General features: G+C 37.6%; 1 protein-coding gene across 4 annotated transcripts in view; it reads left to right on the forward strand.

Annotated features, from left to right (window-relative positions):
* The first annotated feature begins 7559 nt into the window (after positions 1-7559).
* The window catches only part of hivep3b (HIVEP zinc finger 3b), a 50376-nt gene continuing 38402 nt past the window's right edge, over positions 7560-19533 (forward strand). For all 4 annotated transcript variants that reach the window (XM_028470127.1, XM_028470130.1, XM_028470129.1 and 1 more), the window contains exon 1: positions 7560-7841. The gene's annotated coding sequence lies outside the window, so the exon portion shown is untranslated. The remainder of the gene's footprint in view (positions 7842-19533) is intronic.

Here is a 19533-nt window from a genome sequence, read left to right on the forward strand (position 1 = left end):
TTATAACGGTTGGGTTCAATAACCTATGTTAAATTCCAATTACAAAGACCAGTCTTTTTTCCAATTACAATTAAATTACTTAGTTATTTTGAATCCTCAGAAAGTCAATTACAATTAAAGCTGCAAGCAGCGATGAACTGGCCCTTGCAGCCACACGCATGTCAGGAAGTGGCGCACGTTGAGGTGTGTTGCATGTTGGGGTGTGGCAGAAACTTTGAAGTGTTGAGACGTAGCTGACCATTTTCAAGGATTTTATCACAAACTTTCTTGCAATGTTCTGTGCAAATATAATGCCTATGATTTCCTTTTACCAATAGGTGGTGCTATGACTATGAATGACGGTTGAGTTAAACCATAACTAATTTTTTTGGAATACAAACGAAAGCTGCTATAATTAATTAGCATCTACAAACCAATGTAAATATTGTTTTATAACACAACCAAATAAACCTTTATGTTTAAAATAAAACAAATATGAATGTGTGAAGTACTTTAACAGTGCAGTGTTGGATGCAAGACGTAATTCTCTATAAAAGCAAGGTGTGTATGCGTGTGTGTGTTTCTCAAATATCTCTGTGGATCAGGATCTGACTGACCTGAGAGTTTCAACATGGCTGCTGCTTGGTTCAAAGGTGTGCAACGTAGGATTTGTCTAGACTGCAATAACACTGTTAATAAATTATTTCATAAATAAATGCTTTACAAATTCCGTTCGAGTCCTACCTCTGCAGTAAGGTTATGTTTTACCCTCCGTTTATCTGTCATTCTGTCAGTTAGCAAGATAACTTGGATGACATTTTCAGGAAAATTGATAAATAGTGATTTAAATTTTATTATATAGATGTATAATATATATCCCATTATTTTCCTTTCCACACTGTGGAGCTTCTTGTTGATGATGTCATAGGTTCTCACAGAGTCAACAGTTCAATGTTGACAGGTAGTCATAAATTCCAGCTGGGAGCAAATACAATTTTCAAGGGGGCGCCATTGAATCATTTTGCCATTCACACGTCCAATTCCCCCAAAATATCACATTTTTCACCAGTCCTAATATGCGTTCAAATTTTCATGAGTTTTTGAACATGTTTCGACCCTCAAAAATGCGATCTTTTTACCGTAAATAAAATAATAATAATAATAAAAACGAGGTGCATTGCAATAGGGTCCTACGCACCATTGTTGCTCGGGCCCTAATTATGTTCTCAATTACTAATTACTCAATAAAAGCTAACCTTCCCCTTGTGTTAACATCCCTTATGATAACGGGTCCTAAATCAGCTGTAAATTATGCCAAAAAACGAATATCTATTCGCTATCTTGTCAGGCTTCCTAATCAATGAAAATATAGGTTTTATTATTTTTGGTGTGGACATCTGAGCCTATTTTGTGTCAGTGTACCCCTAGATTGATATATTTTTTAAATGGTAAAATGTGGGAAGGCTTGATATGAAACATATGTTAATGATTGTTAACAACATATGTGTAGAACTGCACATAGAACTGTAACATGGTTCCTCAGTTTTGCTTTAAAATTGCAATTGACATTGTTTGTAATTGTAATTGCCATGGAAATTCTATAGTCAATTATCTGAACTCTATTACAAGTTAATTATGATTACAACAGCAACAGATTTTACAATTATAATTGAGGCATAATTGTAATTAGTTATCAACTACGCAATTACAATTCTAATTGACCCCAACCTTGTATTAAATAAGCAGCTTCTATTTGCATGTATGGCACACTTTTTAACCTCTGCGGGGCCATCAGGGTGGAAGTGCTTTTTTCCCACTACATAGATTGAAATCAGAAAACATCTTCAGACACATCACAGCGTGTTCTGTCCTGTGGATGAAGCATCACAGGCCATAGACAAGCCTAAAGACAAGCATGTTTGGAGCATTGATTTCCTCTCTACATGAGTGACGTGACTAGTGATTCATAAAGGATACTTGTTCCTTGACTAATTGTTCGATTGCATGACAGCTAAACCCTGTTGGTGTAGAAACACAACACACTAAAGGGCTTTTCTTACTCCCCAGTTTCTTGCTTTAGCTGCTATTCCTCATCACCAGTTTAGAGTTTTGGATGCAGTTCAGACTGAAGCTACCCTTTCATACTCATGTGATTTAATACCAAAGTAGGTTATGTCCCCAAAGATACACAAACATCTACAGGAGTAATGGAAAATGGAATTAATCTGGTAAATTCAATTGTAGATCATAATAAATCCCTCAAATATTAGGAAAATCACTAATTAGGTGCTATAGTCATGCATTTGTTTTTAATAAAAGTGTGTTTGCGGGTTAAGAAACAAGTTTTGGTTTTGCTATTTATAAACAAGTTTGTTTTTATATATAAATAAATACATAAATAAGCAGTGAAGTACAATGTAGAATTAGCCTCCAAAATGAGCACAAAGTGTAGTGTATGTTATGCTGTTTTCTTTTGGAGCTGGAATGCTGCACAGCCAAGTAGTCTCCCACGGTTTAATGCAGCGGAGCCCTTCCTACTAATCCTTGGTAGTGTGTACCTGTACAGGCTTATCTGATCAAGCTCAAAAGACATGAGTACACTACACACACTTCCTGGCAGACATAACGTGACATGACTCGTACCAGTCAACATTTTCAGGTCCTGTGTGTTTAATCCAAAAAAAAAGCTGCCAGGCCAACATTCTATTTTTTTTTTTTTTAATATTGTTAATTAGAATTAGAACGTGGATTAGAAAACAAGCAGAATTTAACTTTTTTTACTCTAAATACAGACAATAAGACATGGACATTTTAATAAATCCAGTTTTAATTTAAGTTATCATTAAAGATTGGTGCAACTATGGGTAAAGTTGCACATGCTAAAATCAACAGCAACTTTTAGCAACAAAACATGTTTACTTTTGACAGATTTACAGCAATATTTGTGATTTTTTTTTCTCGTAAAGATATAATGTCAAGGTTAAATCTAATTGCAAAATGTTAAATGTAAATCTTAAATGTTAAATCTAAATCCAAATGTTAAATCTAAATTTTAAATGTGAGCTTTAATATGGTACTTCTGGTGAATTTTGCATATTAACTAAATATTTAGTTTTACCCATAACATTTACGATTTAGATTTAACATTTACGATTTAGATTTAACATTTAGATTTACATTTATATTTAACATTGACACTACCTGTATATTTTTATGTGAAAAGAAAATATCACGAATTTCAAAAGTAAGGTTAGAAATTCACATACGTTTTTTAAATGTGTTTTGTTGCAAAATGTTGCAAAAAGTTGCTGTTTCAGCATGTGCAACTTTACAATTGGTGCTCCTCATGCCACTCGGTGATGCTCTGCAGCGCTGCCTGATAAATGTTAAATTGCAGATAGTCTGAGACAGTGTCACCACTTGTGCTGGACCTGACCTTTATCTTTATTTCCATTTTCCCTCTTTGACTTTGAAATGTCAGCGTTAAGCTGGATTTTACACTCGCTTGTCCAGGATCAGGTCACTCTGTACAGTTGGACGCACAGCTTGATGATTGTGATTTAGGGCTTTTAAAACTGAAGCTGATTTTGATATATAAGAGAGAAACCAAGCCCTGACCACTTCTTTAACAGAAAGTGTGGAACTGGCTTAATGCAGAATAATTAGGTTTGAAGAGACGTTCCAGGCCTTTTAAATGATGTTTTACGTCCAGGGGAGTAAATTGAGTTAAGGCACTGCTGGCATACTGTGTTTGCACTGGAAACATTTACCCAACATTAAGCTCCAATTAGGCTTTTAAGGATGGGAAACCTGTTGCTGGATGATGGGAAGGAGAGACTTGATAGACTGTGGCTCTTTGTTTCTCTGCGTAGTTTTGGATTTTCAACCCTTCAATCGCTCAAACCACAAAGCTGAGAATTTACTCCAAGCCTGGAAGTTTGAAAGTCTCAAAGCATGTGCAATGTGCATGCATCTGTGTCTAAGCATCTAACTGTGTGTGTGTGTGAGTAGGGCAGTGCAGTGCGCATGCTCCCCTTAGCTCAGAGGAGCAGCTAATGCAGTTATATAACAGTGAATGCAGCCAACTTCTGCTGAGAGCCAAATGCCAGGCCAGTGTGGTTACGTAAGCCTGTCAGAGTCATATTGTAACAGTCTGGAGCTCACACACACACCACAGCATGTCCTGCTCTTCCTCCACCATCACCTCCCATTGTCTGTTCTTTCTCTAACGTTTCCTTTTCTTTTTCTGCACCCCTTCCACTTTCCTTTTTTCCTTTCAATTCCTGTTCCTCTGCACTGTCTGAGCTGCTTCCACCACCAAGAGTTAGGAGGAGGATGAAGATAATGATGATGATGATGATGATGATGATGATGAAGATGATGATGAAGATGATGATGATGATGATGATGATGATGATGATGATGAAGATGATGATGAAGATGATGAAGATGATGATGAAGATGAGCCCTTGCTTGGTGGGAAGCCTCCACGCAGGTGCAAGGGGGAGTCTTCCGGGCAGTTTGCTGCCTTGGTGAGACAAATGACCTACCAGGGGGTGGGGGTCAATGTGGGGTCAATCCATGAGGGGAGATGCCCAACAACCCCCCCACCCACATCAGAGGGAGAAGGAGCCAGAGACCCGGACCCCTCTTTAAAAACCATTCAAGGCGAGGGCCCCCTGGTTGGTGAGGCACCAGAGGAGCTGCATGGTGTGGGATCCTGGGGGGGGGGGCAAGTCCCTGACGGGAACCGACAGCCCAAAATGGATGATGATGATCAGAGTTATGATATAGTGAGACCATGGTTGGGGTTGATTATAATTGTAATTGCGTAATTGGTAATTATTTACAATTATGATGTAATTACAATTAAACTCGAAATTGAAAAAAATATGTTGCTGTTGTAATCGTAATTGAAAAAACATGTTTCTGTTGTAATCGTAATTGAATTGTAATTGAGTTCAGACAATTGACTTTGTAATTGTAATTGTCGTGAGAATTTTATAAAAACTGTCAATTACATTGCAATTGAACAAAAAACTGGGGAACCATGTTACAGTTCTATGGTTTATACCAGGACTGGGGTCAATTATAATTGTGATCATGTAATTGATAATTAATTACATTAATGGCTTCATTGTAATTGTAATTTAAAAAATCTGCTGTTGTCAGAATCATAATTTCATTTTAACTGACTTTGTAATTGTAATTGCCAGGAAAATTCTATGAAAAATTATCAATTACAATTTCATTCAAAACTGGTGAAACATGTTACAGTTCTATGTACAGTTCTACACATATGTAGCTAATTATTATTAAAATATGTTTCTTATCACGCTTTCCCACATTTTACCATTTTAAAAACATTGAAATTGAGGGGTATACTGACAAAAAAAAAAAAAGCTCAGACACCCACACCAAAAATATTAAAACATATATTTCCATAGGAAACCCAAGTAGGTCACCAATAGATAAATAATAAATTAGAATATAGATATTAGTTTTTAGTGTATTTTACAGCTGATTTAGGACCCGCTATCATAAGAGATGGTAATAGAAAGCTAACACAAGAGGAAGGTTAACTATTATTAGGTAATTTATTTCAGGCTCAGTAATTGTGATTAATTGTAATTTAAATTTAGTAATTGAGAACATACTTGTAATTGACTTTCTGAGAATGAAAATGAATTGTAATTGGAAAAAAAATACTGGTCACTGTAATAATAATTGAATTGTAATTGAAGATTGGTAATTGAAAACGTAATTGTAACTGAGTAATTGACCCCAACCCTGGCATACACATAGGCATACGTAGTTAAAAACTATTAAAATATAATTCATATTAAGTTTACCTGTCAGTTCTCTTGAAGATCAGAAAAGACAGGTTGTGGAGGCAATTGCTTTGGCTTATACGAGTCAGGGTCTGCGTCCGCTTGAAGATCTGCGCGCACACTCAACTCAGGTTCTCGCAACATCTTGGGTTTTTTCAGGGGAGTGTTTGTTCAGGACATTTGTGCGGCGGCGAGTTGGACCTCACCTCTCACGTTTGTCCGCTTTTAAATGCTGGACATTTGTTTTACTGTCCAAATGTGTACAGATCTCTGCCCTGCGGGCTGATCTTCGCTCAATAAACATGTCTGCAATACGGGAGCTACCACATCCCTTTGTGAGACATCTCACAAAATATTATGAAATAGAACTTTAGGTTATGTACATAACCCATGGCTCTATGAGTAATATGAGTGAGATGTCTCACCAGACTACCCTTCTTGCTTGGGCGAGTGAGAAGAGGTGCTTATTTTGAATGAGGTGTGCCAGTCCACCTCCTCCTCTTATAGGAGGTGGGAGTGTCCCTGGTAAACAAACACGTTTCACCTGCTAATCAGAATTGGCAGATTAAGAAAAATGCTGCAGACATCTCACTCATATTACTCATAGAACCTAGGTTATGTAAATACATTTTTAACAGATTTGAGGATTATGGATGGGTACTTGATAATTTTTCTCCCCTGCAGGAGGTCCTTGGATACAAAAGCTTGAGAAGTCCTGGTTGAAGGGATGTTAATAGATTTTGAACAAAATATGCACAAGGAAATGAGTAATACAGTAATGTTGGACTATTGCATCATATCTGTCCTGAGCACAGTCCACATTCCTCATCAAGTTTTCCTCTTTACCTGCTTATCTTTGTGGAGTTGTGGGCATTGGACCACAGCCAGGGCACACCCTGCAGAGGTAGGCCGGCCATAGACAACTTGCAAAGAATCAGATACTCTAAACCTCCCATTTATGCTTATGGACTTTGTGTTCATTCTCTTATTGTTTCATTCAAGTCTCTCAAAGACATTTGCTGTATAAAGGGAAATAAAATGTGAAAGATAAGGAAGTTGCATGCATGCTTTAAATCATTGGTTCCCAACCAGGGGTATGTGTACTCTTAGGGGTACTTGAACACATCTTAAGGCAGTGGTTCCCAGCCTTTTTTGGGTTGTGACCTCATTTTGATACCACAAATTTCTAGCAACCCCAAAGACTTTTTTTTTTGTTTCTTCTATAATTACTTTTTAATCATGTTTGTTACACTGTGTAAGAAATACACAGTGAAAGGATGCGCCAGCTCAGATATTTTAAAACATAGTTTTGATCAGTAATTGTTTTTTTGTTTTTTGTTTTTAATCAATTGCTAGATATTTCAGGCGACCTCATTTAATTTTTAAACGACCCCACATGGGGTCATGACCCCAAGGTTGAAAAACAAGGAAACATTTTTTTTTCTACATGCACACATAAATGTTCTTCATGCATCAATAATATATTTTTGCACTCTTTAAAATACATCCAAATTTGAAGTTCAACATTTAAAATGATCAGAAATAGATGAATAAAAACACTGCTTTTGGGAAACACTCGTAAACAAATCAGATTAGTGGGCATTCATAGCCCTATAATAATCCCTTTCACCAAAGCTAATGTTCTCATTATTAGAGCTAATGGCATTAAGCAGTTAAACCAATGGCTTCCCCTGACTCCTCCTGGTTATTCATGAGCTGGGCTGGTGGAGGCTGACAGGAGGGCGGGGCCTATCGGACCTGCTGCGCGGGTGGTGTGTGTGTGGAGTGTGTGTTCGTAGGGGCGTAGAGATGTTGTTTTGTTGTGGCGATCAGCTGAAGGTGGCATCTCCGTCTAGTCTGACTGTGATACAGCAACGGGAAACAGCGCCATCCTCCCCGGCTCTCCGTCCGCACCGAGGCGGCAGCACCGAGGCTGCCGCTGCAGCCCGGGCATCTCACTCCAGGAAATGCGGACTTGTGGCCCTTTCACTCCCGGATAAATGTCTGCTGCCCACACGCTGTAGCAAACTGGTAAAGTGCTTTTCTTTCCCCTAACTTGTTTATCCGTGGGTTAGTGGGAAATGGTGAGGGAAAAGGGAGTGACCGCAGGCGGAGGAACTTCGGAGCGGATTCAGTCTGTATTTCCGCAGAATAAGTGCGTGTTGAACTTGATCAGGATGTGCGTTTAGAGGATTTCTGATTAAAATGTGCGCAGCATGCGGAATATAATAATAACTATGAGTTTAAAGGGCCGTGACATCCTAAAACACTAAAGGAGAAGTACAGTACGTTTGATCTAAACACACACACACACACACGCACACACACACACACACACACACACACACACACACAGACCTGTCTGTGTGTATGTGTACAGCTACAGACATCAGTGGATGATGACATCACACAATCTTATTTAATTTTTTTTTTTTTTTTTTTTTTTTTTTTTTAGAACAAAGGGATTTTAAAATTCTTAGAAATCTACAGTTTCGTCTATCTATCTTTTTAAATAATTATGATATATATATACAAAAAATACCCATACTAAGTTACATATATTCTAGTGCTGGGCAATATATCGAGATTCATGATATATCGAGTTTTCTATTTTGGTGATATAGAAAATGACAATATTGTCTATATTAAGATATATATATATATTATTTTTTTTACTTGTTTTGATTCATACAGTCATACAGTACAAATGACATCATACAAGTATTTAATACTATTCATAGAGTACAGTCAAACAGTGTCCTTTACAATTTTTTGTATATATATTTATGTATAGGGATGCAACAATTCACTCAACTCCCGATACGATTCGATTCATGATACGATTTTCTCACAATTTATTTTACAAAATGGGACTGTAGAGAATTGATGACTGAAAAATATTCCTTTATTTTTTTTGGGAAATACTGTACCATTTTTACTTTTATTTTTCATTGTCAAAATAATCCTTTAAACTATTCAAAACAATGCAATTTAACTAAAAATAAATCTTGAATGAAATAAATAAAGGAATAATACAAATGAAGAAGGAGCCTATTAATTTAAATTCTGGTTCTATAGTAAACAATGCAAAACTGCATAATAGTTCTTTTTCTTTTTCAAAGTGCAACTGAAAATGTTTTTTGTGCCTTAGCAATTGGACTTTGTTTGGACCAGCAGAGGGTGCTGGTAACCCAGTGGTCAGTTGGCATGCAGATATTCCTGCAATGAAGAAGAGATGCTATGCGCTAGCAGAGCTAATAGAAAAACGTGACTTTTACAGATATTCACGTAATATTACCGATATTCTTTCGGCGCTAGTGGGGTAAGGAATCATTTATGGACATGTTTAAGAGTAGAAGGCAGCCAGAAAGAAAGTAGTAGCAGATTCCGCCCGGCCGCCTACACTTCTGGACAAGAGAAGGATGAATAGATTGCGCCCTCTGCTGTTTAAAAAAAGTACTGCGATTCAATTTTCAGATTTTTAACTGCCTTACGATTAATAGTTACATCCCTATATATAGATAATAATTAGCTTATTTTGTAATATAATACTCATTGTAGGAGTTTTGCTGCTTTCGTTATTTCTTCGAGCAGCATGAAAAGCTCAGTTATGGATCACTGAGTGTGTCCTAACCCAGACCTGTGACAGACAGCACAATAGCTAGATTTCCTCCATTGTCCAAAGGCAGGTAAACATGATATAACATACAGTTGAACATTAACATTTAACATACAGTTAAGCAACATTACACAATGAAACAAACATTAAACTGACTGAAGACAGAAAACATGATACCATATACTGGAGTCAGGAGATAAAAGACCCCAAGAAATAAGTATGATATTATCTCTGGGTGCATGACTGCTTTGTTTTTAACAAAACTAATAGTCATTTATTATTAAATTAATATTCCTGGATGCGCTGCTTTAACTATAGATGGGCACAACTTCCAGCGTGAGAAAAAGTAACAGTAATGGTGAATTAATAACAACAGTTCTTGCCAAAAATAATGAAGTTTGTTAGCTGTCCATAGCATCCCACAGCAGTTGGAATTATCTGTTGGTTTAGAAGTGTTTTGTTAATTTTTTTATTTTTTTTATCATAGTTCATGTTCTTTGTTGCACTTGGCTGAGTGTGCGCTGCAGCAGGAGCCCATTACTTTATCTAATGGTTACACAGTAATTCTACAATGGTTATTTTCTGTTTCTTTTTACCTCTTTATAAGCTTTGTAACAGCTGATAGATACATTACTGATGCACTATCACTACCTTGTGTCTTGTTGCTTTAACGCTGTGTTTGATTGCACTCAGAACCCGGAAAGATCTGGGTCGTCAATTTCGACCTCCGAAGCAAATGCGTTACATTCACTAAGCTCAGAAAACATGACTGGCCACAGTAAGCTGATGTTTGTTTTGATATTTTTCGAGGTGCCAAAATATATTAGTTACTTAAGGGTGAGCGAGACAGAGAGAGAAATGTCATATACTGTAGGCATGACTTGAACGCATCAGCAAGGAGAATCCTGCATGATTCATTGAACCATAGATTGTAGAAAGAATGCATTGAACTATACGGGCATCACTACTTATGCAGAGCAGTGTTCAAATGAACAAAGTGGGGACTGAAATGCCACTACAGGGTTATTCTGCACAAAACTTGGGCAACTTCTATCAGAACGGGGCCCACAAACATGTGATTGTCTGATCCGAAGGCCACATTAGCAATATTTATGTTAGCATTTAGAATAATGACCAATCCGCCATTTTGCTAAGACCCTATTCCAATCGACTTGGGCTTCTTGGATCCTGCCCGAATTTCTGAGTCGGGGTCCCTAGCTCAAGGGCTTTTATTGCACTTTTCGAATTTCTTCTGTCAGATTTACCTGGGTTCCTTCCAAGTGCAATCGAACGCAGCATTAGTCCTGTCTCTCTCTCTGTAGCTTTACCTTGGTAGCCAGTTTTAGGCTTTCACACAATCGTTCTATACAATTAAATGAAATTCAACTTTATTTATATAGCGCAAATTACAACAATAGTCATCTCGAACAAAATATAAAATTCTTAAGAAAAAAACCAACAAATCCTGAACCAGTATCAGTTACAGTGGGGAGAAAAAACTCCCTGTTTATTTCTCATTGAATGGCTTTGCTTCTGAAAGCCTATGATTTTAGGGCAAATTGTAATAATAGTAAATATTAATTGATTAGGATTTGTATTTGTTTTCAAATGAGCAAACTTAATAAGGACATGCAATCTCTGCTTTTACAAAAGGACTCTGTAAAAAAGACAGCAACGCAGGTGTGAGAATAGAATGGCCGCACAGACAGAATGATCATTGCTCATTGCATCACTAAGAAAGAACCAGTTAGTCTGCCAGTTAAATTTAGAAAGTCTCAGTTTCTGGGCAGAGAGACTTTGGCATTCCTTATTGTAGAAGTGAGCTTCCTCAGATGTAGTATTAGACACATTTAGTTGTGTCAGCAGTGGCGCTGCTTCCTAAGGGCCTCAGTGGGCCCATGAGCCAGGACTGTTTGTGCTAAACATCTCTCAGGCACAAGCTGCGCTTCACAGTGAAATAAGGGCCGTTTTCTGCCAATTAACACAGAGCCTCTCAACACTTGAAATAGCTCCGTACTCACCTGACATGCCCTCTGCTTTCCCTCATACGTGGTAATGTGTTGATTGGAAATCATGAATATTCAGGAAGGGGGTCATGTGGAGTTCCTGCTCTGATATTCAAACTAAATGCTTTACAGCAGGCCATTACCAACTCAGGGTGTAAGAAAAAGATTGATACATTGCAATATTTCACCGCACGATTATTGTATTGATCCAAAAATGGCCCAATCAATTTTTTTAATCATGTTTTTTTTTTTTAGGAAAAAAGCACCTAATTGTACTTGGAAGATGATCGCACTTTATTTTCAGAAAACATACTGGGCACTTTTTTTATTTTTTTTATTTGAGCAGTTCCATTTTTAGTATCCGTTATATTGCCATGTGTCGCTTTTGACTTGATCTGATGTGTTTGTGACACAATGCGACACAGTAGTTGGACAAAACAAACGTCTATCACCTTAAATGCACTATTCCTGTAGTTAATAGAGATGAGGAGGAGAAGAAGTGAAGTGATCTCAACTGCTGCTGCTGTTGTGATAAATGGCAATGCACACCCCAGTGCAGTGTTTCTGCAGTTAGGGCTCATTTCATTCAGAAACATCAATGCGACATGTTAAGAATGTATTCACATTTTTGTGTACGTTTTCACAGAAATCAATTAGTGTCTGTGTGCGTGTTATGTTTGCTTTTCTGAGAAATGATTGTGAACATGCTACTTCATGTACAATCCCTAATTATACACACACGGATCAATGTACAGACACACGGATTGTATTACGCACACGCAAATAGTTTTGTTACAATAATGGCCCCGTATGAGAGGCATCGTCTTCCTCTGTTTAACTGTATTCACTTCCGTAAAATCCTGGCTTCCTACTCAGACTCTTCATGTTACTGGCATCATGTATGTGGGCAGCAGAGAAGAATAGACATGCTGTAGTGAACACGTGTCAAACTCATGAACCGGGAGCAAAATCCGGCTCCTTGGAGCATCCGGTTCGGCCCACAGGAGAACGTAAAAATGACAGAGAATACATGAATCATTGTGTAAATGAAACTCAACAATATTTGCAAGTGCTCACAGTTTTCTCTGTGCTTATATCACATGTTTGCAGTCATTTTTAATGTTAAACTATTGAAAAAACTCTAAATTCTTACAAAACCTTAAATTTTCCTCAAAGTGGCCACAGTTACATGATGTTTTTTTTTCTTTTTAATTTGGAATTAGTTATTCTGAATTAAATCATTCTGAATTAACATGTTCTGCTTCGTATTTACATAGAAATAGTAATTCCCGAATTGAGGTTTACTTGGAAAACTGGTTTATTCGGCTTTAGTTAATTCGGCTCTAGGTCTGGGAGTTGGGAAAGCTGTGATTGGACAGGGGACGAATGTGACGTATCACGTCTATCGGGAAAAACATACAACAAACCTTTTATTGTCGGCTATAACACAGAAGACCACATTATAACTGTTTTCACCTTTAATTTGCTCAACAATAACATAGGGTTTCAGTTTGGGCCGCGGAGCGGAAGGGAAATAGGAACGAATCACCGGTAAAAAGCCCATTAAAACTCTGGAAAACAATCACCAGGAATAAATATTTGCTCAATGGTAAAGATAGTAGCTTTAACTGGTACAATGATAAACTTGGTGATATTACAGCCTGTGAATGCAGTACAGGGGACGCATTTACTCTGGCTCTAGTGCCAGTCGTCCGATGAAGCCTGTTTCGTTTACCGCATGTGTGTTTAATATGTCCGTGTGAAAGTCTGCATGTTTATGCTTCCGTCCATCCACTCTTTTCATTATATCCATATATTCTAAGGCTCTTATTAAATCATCTCAGCTGGAGTCCGGGCGGCAATCCTGGATTATGTCGTCATCGCGGTAAATCGCACGTGCGCAGAATGACCGGAATGAATTTAAAGGGAATTAAGTGTTACAAGAAAGAGGAATGATCTAATTCGGAATTGAAATCGGAATAAACAAGTCACCTAATTCGGATTTAAATTTAATTCAAAATTAATTTAGCATGAGGAATTAAGTTTTTACAAGGTCAGTTTAAAGAGGAATGCAATTTTATTCTGCTTTAAAGAGGAATTAAAGCTCTCATGTAAATGTGGCCAGTGTTACATAATATTTCCATTAATTAAATAGACATTGGTCACAAAATCTAGTAAATTTAAAGTGAAGACCCTGTTGGGACTGATATCTGTCACTTATTGCTTGGATACTGGCAGTGTTTTTTGTATTTTATGTAGACGTAGAAGTGCAAACTAGGGCACAGTAATGTTGAGATTACTCGTTTTACCACATCAAATCTGTGGCCCACTTGAGATCAAACTTCTCCATATTTGGCCCCTGAACTATAATGAGTTTGACACCCCTGCTGTAGTGTCAGGAGACGGGAGGGAACCAGGAGCAAAACCTTAAAAACAAATACTTTCCACAGTGTAATGACCAGGAGTGCCAGTCTGGTTACTTACAATTCTCTATAGCCTGATTATTTCATTTGAGGTAAACACTTCTACTGTATAGTTGACTGGTCGTCTTTGTCATTGGTGTTTTCTGCTTTTGTAACATCGAGGTCAGCATGTGTGAGCATGTCAGAGGGTATAGTTGTCACACTGGTGTCTGGACGCGACCCAGCCGTCCATCCCAGGCCAATGTGTTGGCTGCTCACATTCTACGTCATTGATGTGTGTTCGTGAGGCCGGATGGCCTGTTCTCATGCTCAGGAGTTTGGTCTGCGTTATACAATGATAAAGTGGACGGTAGTGTTAAAATAGAAAGGAGGCGCAGTAAAAAAAAAAACACAGAACAGATGAGTTACTCATTCCAACGCTCCCTTGGAATGAGGTAATCATTACCCACATTGGCACAGTTGGTAGCCACGAAGAATGTTAAGGGGGTTTCTTCTTTCATTTATTACATCACTGCAACTTCCAAGAAAGGGTGTACAATGTTCCATTCTTTAGAAAGTTACATGTTTTGACATGATTTCCTACTATTTACCTTGTAGTCTTTCCAACATTATCCACTTTCCACAGCCTTAAATGTCGGCACTGGACATCCCAAAATACGCCTCCGACAGGTTTGCACTAAGGTTTTATGTCATGTTTTAACACCAGGCAAAAAAATGCAATCAAAGGCAAGAAGATTAAACCTATGACTCTCAAATTTTTGCTACCGTGCCTCCTTTGTATAGTTAATTTTTTTTAGTTCCCAAGCCAGACAAAATTGAAAGAAAATGGGTAAAAAATGTAGATAAGGTAAAGGTAAATCTGGATCATTCTCATTAAAAAACCTGAACTTCACAAACATTTAAATACAAGTGATTGTGACAAATCAGTGGTTAGTTTTGAGTCGTGGACAATTGTATATGAAAGAGCACAACATGATGTTAAATGAGCCAATCAGAAATCACCTCTGAGTGGGAAGTTAAGACATACCCATAGTGGTTTAACCAAGATAAGTAAAAGCACTGTGAGCAGTGCAAATCCTCAACAGATTTGGTCAGATAAAATTAATCAAAACTAAAAAAAATTGAGAGAATTGAATTGTCTAAAATAAGATACCTAAATGGATTATTTGTCAGCAAAGTCTCAAATTCAATCTTAGATCTTAGATTGAGTTCTGTGTAATGCTGTGAACGCCGTAATGAGTGCTTCAAGGAAAATAGGGAAATCACCCTGGAGGTCGTAGTTTCTGTACAGTGAGAGGTTCTGACCTTGTGTTGGCCAATGGCCATTGATCGATGCCTCAGGCAAAAGATTATATTTCACTACCAGAAATCTGAACGTCTTCTAAATCCCCCCTGGATTCCACAACAACAGTCGGACCACACATTGAACCGCCACACAATACAGTGTACAGATGTTAGCTTTCCCTACTTTATTTGTGTTCGTAAACACCTACAAAGATAGGTGGCGTTTACCTCAGATGTAAACCCTCTAATGTCACACATTATCGTGTCATACAAGAACGGGATTTTGATGAATAATTAGAAAGGTCTAAACTTTTCAACGTTGTCGTGTCTGCTGATATATTGCCTTCGTTCTAGAGCTGAATGATTCCCTCTCCTCTCCTCACTCTCTTCCTTTGTCCGACATGGTAAGGCGTCTCTGCTGTAAATGCGTGTAAGGATTGAGCAGGATTTCTGCTCCGCAGGAGAGTTAGAGATTTTGAGGGGGAAAATCCTTGCAGCCTGTCTGCAGATCTGTCAGCTTGATCAGGCGATGCTCCAGCAGGATCCTCCCAGTTACTGTACATCCCTGTCAGTGGAGCGGTGAGGTTGAACTCACCCACAGACCCTCAATCCTCCTCTTATGCTGGAAATGATTTCAAAAACCAGTGAAACAATCAACAAAGCCTTATCTAGCAACCAATGTTTGTTTAGTGAGATGTCTCACTATGGGTAGATTGAAGTTCTTAAGAAATAGATATCAAATAAATAAAATAATTATTATTAAAGCATAATAAACAACTTAATTAATTTGTTAATTAATTAACTAAATAATAGATAAATAATAACTAAATTATTAGCAATAAAAAATTAAATCTTAATTGTGTCGTGTTCAAAAGCTGATAATTGCACTTGGTGTGTGTTGCACTGTATTTTTTTGGGGCATGCTGTGCACCCTTATCATTGTCAGGTAAGGTCGTAAAAAGAACAGCACATTTTCGAGGCTGTTCATTATGCAGGAGCATGGTCCTCGCCATCACAGGAAGGTCATTGGCTGACCATTTTAAAGGGCGCAAAACTTATTAACTTGTGTTGTTTTCAGCACAGAATTGACCAGTATTTGTTGTTTTAATAGTGTTGCGTTCATTTTTTCAAAGGCAGTGAAAAATTCTTTATTTACTTAACATGCGCTAAGCTTGCGCACACCAGGTTCACGTTTTCACGCCTGTACATACTGTATATTTATGTATGCTTTTTTCCCCCCTACTGTTTATACAATCAGATATATGTTTTTGCCAATACCTCCCGATGACAGCTTCTAAGTCACGGCAGCTGTTTCACCCTAATTACAGTCAATATTTGCATGAACGTTCCGACAGCCAACTTTCCGAGCTTGATCTCGGCAGAAGACAAGCAGTCACTGTGCCTCATTAAAATCAGAGTGCCTGTCATTTTAGTCAAGCAGCGCCGGTTCAATCTCCCAACATCATATTTGAGTTGAGTTTGAGCAAACTCTCGTTGCTTATGCATTGGTTTGGATAAGGAACATTTTATTTATCAGGAGCGGTCATTCCTGATAGTGGCTATAAGGAAAGTGATCATTGGAAATGTTGTAAGTTCAGCTGTTCCCAAATCCACGTTTTAACCCCTTAAGCCCCAGCTACTTTTCTCAGAAAAACACATACCCATAACAAATAAAGTTTTTCTAAGCTACAACATGATCTACATGGCTAATTTTTGTTCAGATTGAAGTAGGACCCATAGTGGTTACAGATGATGTGAAATTTTAGATAGATATATTCAAGAGGACATTCAGTTGCCCAGTAGCATACAGTGTGCCATACATTCCACACACATACTCATAAATACATAAATAATGAAAAGGTTTAAAAAGTTACCAAAAAAATATATACATATATATTTTTTTTTTCTTTGGAAATATATGTTACTGACAATAAGTCATGTTTTAAATACAGAAATCTGTGGTCCGCCCCAAAGAAATTAGAGATTTACATCAAATATAATGCCAATTCTCAATAGGGAAGGCTAAAAAACAGAAATAATTGAACTAATGTATGGACATCATCTGCAGTAATTTTGTATTGATAATAATAAACAATAGGGCAAAGATACACGTTTTTGTACAAAAAAGTTTTTTTCAAGTTTGGAAACAAGTGTGTAACTGTAATATGTCAGTCAAATTGATTCCAATCATTATTAGTCTTATGTTTGACCACTAGGTTTTGCAATTTGGCTTGGAATAAACACATATCCATTTTTATTCAGGTTTACGCTGTGCCATGCGTAATGCTATTTCTTGTTCCACACTTTGATGCTGTTACGCATGGATGTTATTCAGCAATGCTTTGACCAATGGGAATGATTGAGAATTGTCTTTCTAGTAAGACTTTATTGAGCTAAAAAAATATTGAGATTCATATCGTACAGTATATCGTCATTTTGAAACGGGGAATACCGGGGACAAACTAGAACAAAAATGGTGTCAAATGAATCACTGTCTTCCTTGTCGGGTGAAAAAACACAAGAAATCACAGTAGGAATGAAGGAAAAATACTTTTATTCATCCATTTAAGGGACTTCATATCCCATAATGCAATGCACAAAACTCAGGTTAACAGTCGAGACAAAAAACAACTTTCAAGTGGAAATTTCAACCTTTTCCTTTTCTTTTCAAAATAAAAGATGTTGAGTTCATTGATCTAGGAGACAAAAACTATGATTTAATCTAGTAAAAAAACATTGTGGGTAGCAGCTTTAAAAAGGATATCTTTATTATCGTCATTATAATCGGTAGCTAAATTATAGCCTTAAGAACTCAATAAGGTTTTTCTGAATGTCCACAATTTCTTTAACTACAGTTTGATGATTTAAGCTATTTTGTCAGTAGTACTCTATCTTAGCTTACACCTCCCATTACTTTTAATTGAAAATCTCTGAATGAAAGTCCATAGAGTATCTATGTCTCAGCTATGTTTGTTTATTTTCCCGTCACAAATAAAGTACATGCAGCGCTGGTCTCAGCAGAATGAGCTCCGAACGTAGATGTGTACATTTTATCTTCCTAGGCTGGGCGTGCCTTGTACAATAGTTTGGTTGACGCAAGAAGTTTGGTACCAGTTATCAGTCACACCACAGGCCAACCCCTGCAACTGTGATTTCTGAGCTTTTACGTGAAATCAACAAAATATTGGGGTTGAGTCATGCTGACATGTAGCTAAAATGCAACTGGCCTTCAGAGATAGGAGCTGGTGGAGAAGAAACCGAAATATATTTATTTCACTGTCACAAATACGGTGATGAAACCATTTAATGGTGGATTATCTGTTAAGACTTTTGCCCAACAAAAGTCCTGAGTACTGGGTTCAATTCCACGGGGTGGAGACCTGGGACACACACACGCACAAACACACAGACACATTTTTATACAACCATGTGGATATTTATTTTCCATTTGGTTGAACCGTAAAAACACACCCAAGAACATTTATGTTCCTTCTCTGTGCCAAACGTTCACAGTAAATAAATGGTTTAAGAGGAGTTTTCATTTCTCTCGCTGTGTCCTAAAAATAAAAACCTTTTGATTACTTTCCTTTATTTTTATCTTGATGAAAATCAAAGAACACATTAGGAGGTGAATCATTCCAATCACGCACTGCACTTGAAGGGAAGTAATCTCGTGTCATATTTCTCACGCTGTCACACCGGTTGCTCAAGACTCAGTGAGCTAATCAGCATTAGAGACAAAATTGGTGTAATATAGAGAAAAATGCACGTTTTTCTGAATTAACTACTCTCATTTATCACACTCATCTTAACATTCACTATTATGTCCGTGCCAAGTCTCGTCTAGAAACCTGTTCACCCTGTTAGAGAGGATCCTGCCTCATTTCCTTTCCCTCCCTCCAGCGTTGTGCCAGCACAAGACCCCAGAGCTGCTGACACAGACTCAAACGGCATAATTGCAAAAATAAACCGATGAATAAAAAGAGTATTTAAGAAGTGTATGCCGTGCGTTGCAGAGCGATGTTTAGCTCAAGCCAAGGTTTATACTAATTTTATTGAAGCAAAGATGGTGGAGATGTGGGTTTACTGTGGGATTAAGTTGGCAGAAGGACAGTAAATAGTTGAGGCTATTGCTCAACACCTTCTTATCCTGCGCATGTGGAAATAACTTTGGTCAACACATGACACCCAACATAAGTTAACTAGGTGTTATAATTTAAGTGTTTTTTTTATTCCATATGGAGAACTCTGAAAGGTACAAACATGATGTTTTTGAGGTGAGTACTTTGGGAAGCTCCTCCACACTGTAAAGTGTGACGGTGTTTTTTTTTCCTCTATTATGTAATGCTGCTGTCCTCAACAACCTCAAACAGTCAGCAGTCCCAAACTGT

Source organism: Gouania willdenowi, chromosome 16 (assembly GCF_900634775.1).
Source record: "Gouania willdenowi chromosome 16, fGouWil2.1, whole genome shotgun sequence".
In the NCBI taxonomy this organism is placed as follows: Eukaryota; Metazoa; Chordata; class Actinopteri; order Blenniiformes; family Gobiesocidae; genus Gouania; species Gouania willdenowi.